The 8,636-nt window shown below is 43.6% G+C and overlaps 1 long non-coding RNA gene across 1 annotated transcript; it reads right to left on the reverse strand.

The window, feature by feature from the left end:
- Positions 1 to 4,201: 4,201 nt before the first annotated feature.
- On the reverse strand, positions 4,202 to 8,298 carry LOC124875470. The gene is made up of 3 exons (XR_007040037.1): positions 8,186 to 8,298; positions 5,110 to 5,336; positions 4,202 to 4,810 (listed from the first exon to the last, which is right to left on the reverse strand). It is a non-coding gene; the product is annotated as an uncharacterized LOC124875470 (long non-coding RNA).
- Positions 8,299 to 8,636: the final 338 nt, after the last annotated feature.

Raw genomic sequence — 8,636 nt, forward strand, 5'->3', positions numbered from 1 at the left:
AATGTAAGTAACTTCAACTCTTGGCCAGGTCTCTCTTACAAAAGAGATCTTTTGATCTCAATAGGACATACCTGGTTAATTAAAGGTTGTTTCGAGGGAGGATCTTGGGTCGGACCAAAACGCAGACAAGAGCTCGGTAGCCGCATCATAATTTATTCCTCTGTAGACCCGAGGCTCTGTAGACCCGGCGGCGGCCGGCTGAGGCACTGTAGACCTGGCGGTGGCCGGCTGGGGCTCTGTAGACCCGGCGGCGGCCGGCTGCGAGTCCAGCGGCTTGGCTGCATGCTGCGAGTCCGGCGGCTTGGCTGCATGCTGCGAGTCCGGCGGCTTGGCTGCATGCTGCGAGTCCGGCGGCTTGGCTGCATGCTGCGAGTCCGGCGGCTTGGCTGCATGCTGCGAGTCCGGCGGCTTGGCTGCATGCTGCGAGTCCGGCGGCTTGGCTGCATGCTGCGAGTCCGGCGGCTTGGCTGCATGCTGCGAGTCCGGCGGCTTGGCTGCATGCTGCGAGTCCGGCGGCTTGGCTGCATGCTGCGAGTCCGGCGGCTTGGCTGCATGCTACGAGTCCGGCGGCTTGGCTGCATGCTGCGAGTCCGGCGGCTTGGCTGCATGCTGCGAGTCCGGCGGCTTGGCTGCATGCTGCGAGTCCGGCGGCTTGGCTGCATGCTGCGAGTCCGGCGGCTTGGCTGCATGCTGCGAGTCCGGCGGCTTGGCTGCATGCTGTGAGTCCAGCGGCTTGGCTGCCTTAACGGCCACGAGAAGAGGGTCAAAGAGACCTCCAGCGGAGAGTGGAGATGGAGCGTCTAGCCATCCCACAGCAAGAAACTCATCTAGTAAAATGGTGTACACCTCAGCCAGATGCTGAGGATTGCTAGTCAGGTGAGGAACACACTCTAGGCAACGTGACTTCATAAGTTCTTTCTTAATCTCCTGCAACCCGGCCTGAACCCATGGCGGAGCAGGAGGCCGCAACAATGACCGGAGAACAGCAGAGGGCATGACGAGTTCAGGCGCTGCTGCTGCTGCGGGCGTGACGAGCTCAGCTGCTGCTGCAGCTGTGGAATGCTTCCGACGAGACGGGGCAGGTTCCGAACTGGGAGAGTGCGCTGCAGGCAACTCTGGCTCCGAAAACGAGGAGGAAAAGCAGACTGGAGCCAGTGATTTACTCCGGGGATGAGGAGAGGGTCTGTGGCGCTGCGGACCGGTACCCAGAAGAGGCCTAGCCAGTTTTGTGCCCCAAAACGAAGACCGCTGCTCCCTCTCCTCCTGAGCCTGACGTGCGCTCTTCTGCGCGGCACGTCGGAAATACTCAAACAAAGTAATCATCTCATTGTCTGCTTGGTCCTTTTGGCTGGTTCCTAATGTCGAGGGAGGATCTTGGGTCGGACCAAAATGCAGACAAGAGCTCGGTAGCCGCATCATAATTTATTCCTCAAGGCAAAAAACGTAACAAAACCACTATAGGTACTAATGGCAAGGCATAGCATAGTCAAAACATAGTATACAAAGCGAAGCAAAAACAAAGCATAGACGTGGTAGGGACATAGACATCACAGACATAGAAAAGGAACCAGCCAGGAACTAAGCAAACAGAACAACTAATATACACAGAGCACAGAGAGGGGAACAAAAGGCAGGTAATCAAAGAAACAGGGAACAGGTGCGACAAGGAGGCAGGGAAGCAGCAGGAACAGGTTAAACAAATACAAAGGCTGAGGAGGAGTGAAAGGACTAAATAAACAACAGAAAACACAAACTAAGTAAGAGAATAAAAAAAATCAGAGGAGGAAATAAAGAACTAGAATAACTATGAACTAAAGTAAACAAAGAAACTAGAGGAGAACATAGAAACAACAACCTAAGAAATAAACAAAGAGCCATAAGGAGAATCTAAATTACAGAATAAACCCTCACAAGAACCCACAAAGTCCAAAATGTCACTCCATGACAGGTTGTTATTATTATCACAAATAAAATGAAACACAAGGAAGAAAACAGGTTAGGATAAAAAAAATATATATATAGGAAATGATAGTGAGATGTATAAAATGTCACACTACTAGGTATTAAAGGCCATCCTAAATAGATATGTCTTAAGTCTTGACTTGAAAAGGCAAAGGTCAGAGATCAGTCTTATTTCAGCAAGGAATTATTCAAAAGTCTAGGAGCTGCCAGAGAAAAGGCTAAATCACCCCAGTGCTTATTTTTAGACCTGGGCTCTTCAAACAGGCGCTGATTTGAGGCCTTCAAGACTCGGACATGCACACAGGAATTTAAAGAATCACACAAATAAACACACCCTCCGGTCCCCCTTCTTATAAAGGGGGACCGGAGGGTGTGTTCCAACTACAGGGGGATCACACTCCTCAGCCTCCCTGGTAAGGCCTACGCCAGGGTATTGGAGAGGAGAGTCCGACCGATAGTCGAACCTCGGCTTCAGGAGGAACAGTGTGGTTTTCGTCCCAGCCGTGGAACACTGGACCAGCTCTATACCCTCTACAGGGTGCTCGAGGGTTCATGGGAGTTTGCCCAACCGGTTCACATGTGTTTTGTGGACCTGGAGAAGGCATTCGACTGTGTCCCTCGTGATGCCCTGTGGGGGGTGCTCCAGGAGTATGGAATCGGGGGCCCTTTATTAGGGGCCATCCGGTCCCTGTACGAGCGGAGCAGGAGTTTGGTCCGCATTGCCGGCACTAAGTCGGACCTGTTCACAGTGCATGTTGGACTCCGGCAGGGCTGCCCTTTGTCGCCGGTCCTGTTCATAACTTTTATGGACAGGATTTCTAGATGCAGCCAAGGGCCGGAGGGGGTCTGGTTTGGGGACCAGTGGATTTCGTCTCTTCTTTTTGCGGATGACGTGGTCCTGCTGGCCCCCTCTAGCCAAGGCCTACAGCATGCGCTGTGGCGGTTCGCAGCCGAGTGTGAAGCGGCTGGGATGAGGATCAGCTCCTCCAAGTCCGAGGCCATGGTACTCGACCGGAAAAGGGTGGCTTGTCCTCTTCAGGTTGGAGGGGAGTTCCTGCCTCAAGTGGAGGAGTTTAAGTATCTCGGGGTCTTGTTCACGAGTGAGGGAAGAATGGAGCGGGAGATCGACAGACGGATCGGTGTGGCTGCCACAGTAATGGGGGCGCTGTGCCAGTCCATTGTGGTGAAGAGAGAGCTGAGCCGAAAAGCAAAGCTCTCAATTTACTGGTCGGTCTACGTTCCTACCCTCACCTATGGCCATGAACTTTGGGTCATGACCGAAAGAACGAGATCACGGATACAAGCGGCTGAAATGAGCTTCCTCCGTAGGGTGGCCAGGCACTCCCTTAGAGATAGGTTGAGGAGCTCGGCCATCCGGGAGGAGCTCGGAGTAGAGCCGCTGCTCCTCCACATCGAGAGGAGCCAGTTGAGGTGGCTCGGGCATCTATACCGGATGCCTCCTGGACGCCTTCCTCGGGAGGTGTTCCAGGCACGTCCCACCGGGAGGAGGCCCAGTGGACGGCCCAGGACACGCTGGAGGGACTATGTCTCTCGGCTGGCCTGGGAACGCCTTGGGCTCCCCCTGGAGGAGCTGGAGGAGGTGTCTGGAGAGAGGGACGTCTGGGCGTCTCTGCTGAGTCTGCTGCCCCCGCAACCCGGTCCTGGATAAGCGGAAGACGACGAACGAACGAACGAACGAACGAACAAATAAATTGGGGCCAAACCATTTAGAGCTTTAAAAACAAACAAAAGCTTAAAATCAACCCTAAACGAAATGGGGAGCCAGTGAAGGAATTTAAGTATTGGTGTGATGTGACTGTATTTTTTAGTTAGTTCTTAGTAATGAGACGGGCAGCAGAATTCTGTATGGTTTGGAGGCAACTCAATTAAAAACACAGATAATTACCAAATATAGAAACAAATCCCAAACACATTTTTTTACAGAAAATAACCATTATAAAACAGACTCAGACACTCCCTGTTAGTAATGGAAAATACCTCTGACATTTTGCCGCTTTTATTTTTTCATACCTGATTTCTTTTAAGTATGACATTTAGCCATCTGGCACAGAACATTTTGTACCAATCATGTTTAAATTTTTACCTGCTTTGATAACCAATGAATTAAATTTTTTTGATCTGCTTGTGGTCCAATCTAGGGACATGTTCTTTTTGTGCCTGCAATTAATATTCTCTAAAAAGAGGAGAAAAGAACCATAACTTTCAACATACATGCCAATCCTGTTAAATGTGAAGATGCTTTATTTTGTAAATTGTGAGAACCACACTATCATTTTCTTTCATTTGTTTCTTATGTGTGACCCAAACTTTAGGGAAAATTCCCAAATATTTACCTTAACATAAATTACAATAAATAAAATTACAAGAGTATTTAAAGTTTAGCACTTTTGCCTGTAAATTGTAATTGAAAGCCTTACTTAAGGCTTCAAAACATTATCTTATTTTATGTATATACAAACTCACAAAAATACACTTCCTGTACATATACCACATATACAAATATGACACACTGTTATTTACATACATAAAAATATATTAAAGAGTATGCTTTAAAATATTTAAGTAAAATGTATCATAATCAAACATCTGGCCTGTCTACACAACAGCACTTTGACAAAAGAATAGAAATTTACATCAACATCGAACTTACATACAATTTTCTCCAAAACACTGGTATGTTATATCTACAGAGGTTAGGAAGAGGAAATAATGAGTTAAACAAAACATTTTTCATTTTAAATTAGAGTGAAGTATCTCATCCAGAAGACTAAAGGATTCTTCATAGTTCATATAAAAGCCTTGAAGGTCTTGATGCCCAGGTTTTATTCTGTAATTAAAAATTAAAACAAAGGCTCATGAAGTACATTTTTAGCATTATTAATTGAAAAAAAAAAGCAAAGTTTGTTTAGAGTCTGTAAAGTGATTAAAAGATTAATTAAAAGTTACTGATTAAATGACAGGGCATTTTACATTTATTTAAAAACCTTCATAGAAGGAAATTAATTTTCATTCGATAAACTATAAGAAAATGGCACAAATGACACAAAATAATCACAATTCTGTTGTTTGATGTTAAATCGAACAAAACAGCTGAAAACTGTTCATATTTCCCAAATTCAGACTTACACGTCCATCCACCGATGCACATTCCACAGAATGCAACAACACTGGAGATCTGCAGCGCCCTTCCACATTCCGGGCTCATGAGGCAATCCCTGGTCCTTAAGCAGCACTTTGGACAGCCTCCACCATGTGAGCCTTTGCCCTCTTTGTCCCCATGTTTCTTAGGCTGAGTTGTTTTTGTCTCCTTAGGCTCTTCATCCCAGTCTTCACTCTCACCTCGTCCCATGATGCTTGTTTGGTTAGAGAGAATACCCAAAAAAAAAAAGGAAACAATAAATTTCCACAGATGATAAGAAAGGGTGAAGTTATGTTCTATTTGAACACACTCATGCTCAACAAAACAGGCTTTGTTTGCAACCAGTTTAACAAAATCTAGACCAAATCCAATATCACCATCACATAGAGCTGACAAAAGCTGTCTGAAGCTGTGAATGTTGTTTCCAAATTCATTGAATAAAACACACATTTTTATTCAAAGCATTGCACATTTGAGCTGTTTGACCAGTCTAATCAGCCTTAAAATTAAGACGACTTGCGTATTGTTATAACAGCCATGATCAGTCAAATAATGTACTCCACTAGACGCCTGAAGGTGTGGTGTGTAAATATATAGCATAACCGATGCAACTTGAGAGAAGTAAAGTAGAACTATTTAAGTACAACTTCACAAAGATTTTAACCAGTAATACAGCAGTGCAGTAAAACATTTGATGGCTTGCTAGCTGATGTCAACTGCTTCAAACACCTTTATTACTGTGCAGATTTAGCACTGTACAAGAGTGACTAAACATTCCACATTTTCAGTTCAATTACATTAATTTTATTTAAATGGTGGCAGTTCACAAAAACGTCATCAAAAAGCCCTTTATAATACAAACAGATCCAATTTTTACACTGAAATGTAAATTAAATTTCATCGAATCATATAGATGGATTCAAAATCAGTTAAATATGTTCCAACTCAATACAAGTTATACATCAATGCAGTCAAGTTCAGTTTGTTAGCCAGTGGGTAAAATGTTTCCTATTAGTGTGTTGGTCATTCTTTCACTGTCAAAACAGCACTGATCCATCGAAACATGGAGTCCAGTAGGCCTCTAAAGGTGTGCTGTAGTACTTCAAACCAAGATATTAGCAGCAAATCCTACAGTCCTTGTAAATTGTGATAAGATGTGTTTGTCTAGCATAGGGGTGTGCAGACTTCACCTGCATGTGGCTCTTTAGGTCCTATAATGTGGTTCTTAATAACGTTTGTCACAAATGCTAAAGAATTTAGCAATATTTCCAAATGTAAAAGTATGTAAAAATCTTAAGCTTTTCCTAGGCATTATCATAGATTATCTGCATAACATTTCCACAAAGAATGACAGTAATATTGTAAGGAATGTTCTGTTTTATGTATTTGTAGTATGTGCAAACTACATTCTTATAGGTTGAAAACTACATGCTTTTTTGACATCTATAAAAATTCGACAAAAAATGAATTTCCCACTGAAGAAAATTTTGTAAACCTAAACATAAAATAAAATAGTTATTTTATCTAAAATCCTAAACATTTCTTACTGTTAATATTATGAAAAAGGCAACTTTGCTTTGAAGAGTCATGTTAGCAGGATAACAGTGTCTAACAGGGCACTGTTGTAAAGGTTGCTCACCTTGGTCTAGCCTGAATTATTTATGATTTGTGGCAAGGCACATTATGCTGCCAAAAGAGGCCACAGCAATCAGAGAATAAATATTGTTTCCATGACAGGGTCTACATGGTCTTCCTATACTGCATCCTGGTGCAAAGTGTTCCCTAAGTAAGCAAAGCACAGTCACAAAAGTGGTTCATCAGGCCAGGTAACATTTTTTCCATTGTTCCTTTGCACAGTTCTGACATTCCAGTGCTATATTTAGGGGCCTTTAGAGATGGATGCGTCAGCATGGGCTCTCTGACTGGTCTCCAGCTGTGCGGTCTCATATTGATCAAATTGTACAGTTGCTGGTCAGGTGAATCTAACAATGTGCCAGCCTTCACTCTCTACTTGCAACAGTGAGCCTTTACCCTGATGCCAAGTTTATTCCTGGGATCACTTTTCATAGATGCTGAACACTGCAGTGATCTCACAAGAGCTGCAGTTTTGCAGATGTCCTGACACATTCAACAACAGGACCCCAACATGAACATGTATGAACTTTTTACATTATTAAGACTTCAACCAGAAAAATAAAAGAAAGCAAACACCTAATAACATTTAGTGAAGCCCATTAAGGTATATTTGTAGTGTATTATGTTAACTATGACTTCAATCTCCCCTGGAGGCTAAGGCCTGCCCTGTCTTTTAATCCTAGCGATATTCTGACTGGTTGCTTTACTCACTGACAGGCAAATTATAGTAAAACTTCCCTTTTATTCTTTGCTTTAGCTAGGACAAGTTTTTATCCCTATCTTTCACTTTGAGTGTGTTTGTGCCTACCCAGATAACATCATTGATTCAGGCAACCCAAACAACAAATAACATAATTTCAAATTATGTTTGATGTGTTAGACAACTCTTAAAAATTGTTTTCATATGTGTTCCTCAAGTTCCTGTTTTCCCCCAACACACAATGTTAAAACTTTTCAGTTTCATTACGGAAGAATTTTTTCCCACCTCAGTGAGTCGTTAGCGTTCCAATCTCATCTAGATTTTTTTATGAACTCTTTATTGAGTGAAGTCACATTGATTTGACATTAACAATCATTTCACACTGACGATCATTCCTGCCGCCAGAGGTTAAGGCCTTCTGTTTTAACTGCCAGATACAATTGCTCCCCACAGACATCATAAGATATTAAGTGATAACCCTGATGGTGAAATAACAACTTATTCGGTGCCATCCGGTGGGCTCCTCATTTATTAACGCTGACAGTAAATTAGATTGCTGGCATCCGGAGGGGATCCTGGCATTTTCAATGCCCCTTTCTGCTTTAAAAACTTCACCGGGTTTCAATCATAAGTAATGAAATTCCATAACCCTCCTCCGTCATGAAAGTGAGCTGGAAAGGAAGTGAAAGAAAAGCCATTAGTAGCAGAGAAAAGAGTAATGGTCTTACCCTTTTGCTTTTAGAGGGTTCTCCCTTGTCAGTTTAAATTTCGCCTTTCTGTCGAGAAGGTTTTCCTCAGAGGTGAGCCCTGAACAGATACTTTCACCCTCACAGACACTGCCAGTATGAACTATAGAGTGCTGACGTGTCAAGGCTCTCATCAGCAGAGTGGGTGTGTCCTCCGGTTTAACAGGTCTGTCCAAGCTAACTATGCAGAAATAATCTGAACAACCTGCTTGGGTTGTTTTAAGGATTTTCAATTGTTTTCTTTTTAGGGCTGACTGATTTTAACAGTAATTGCTTTTGTTATAGTTTTGTGAAACATTTTAACTAAGGTGTCAATTAGCCCCTTTGCCAGCTCGTCCCGCAATTGGTCCCTTCCTATTGTGGTTTTTGGCCCGTAAACAAACCATTTCATTTGTACATACCTAAAACACAGTGTAGAGTATTGTTCTTGGTA

The sequence above is a fragment of the Girardinichthys multiradiatus genome, chromosome 10, assembly GCF_021462225.1.
Source record: "Girardinichthys multiradiatus isolate DD_20200921_A chromosome 10, DD_fGirMul_XY1, whole genome shotgun sequence".
NCBI classification, from domain to species: domain Eukaryota; kingdom Metazoa; phylum Chordata; class Actinopteri; order Cyprinodontiformes; family Goodeidae; genus Girardinichthys; species Girardinichthys multiradiatus.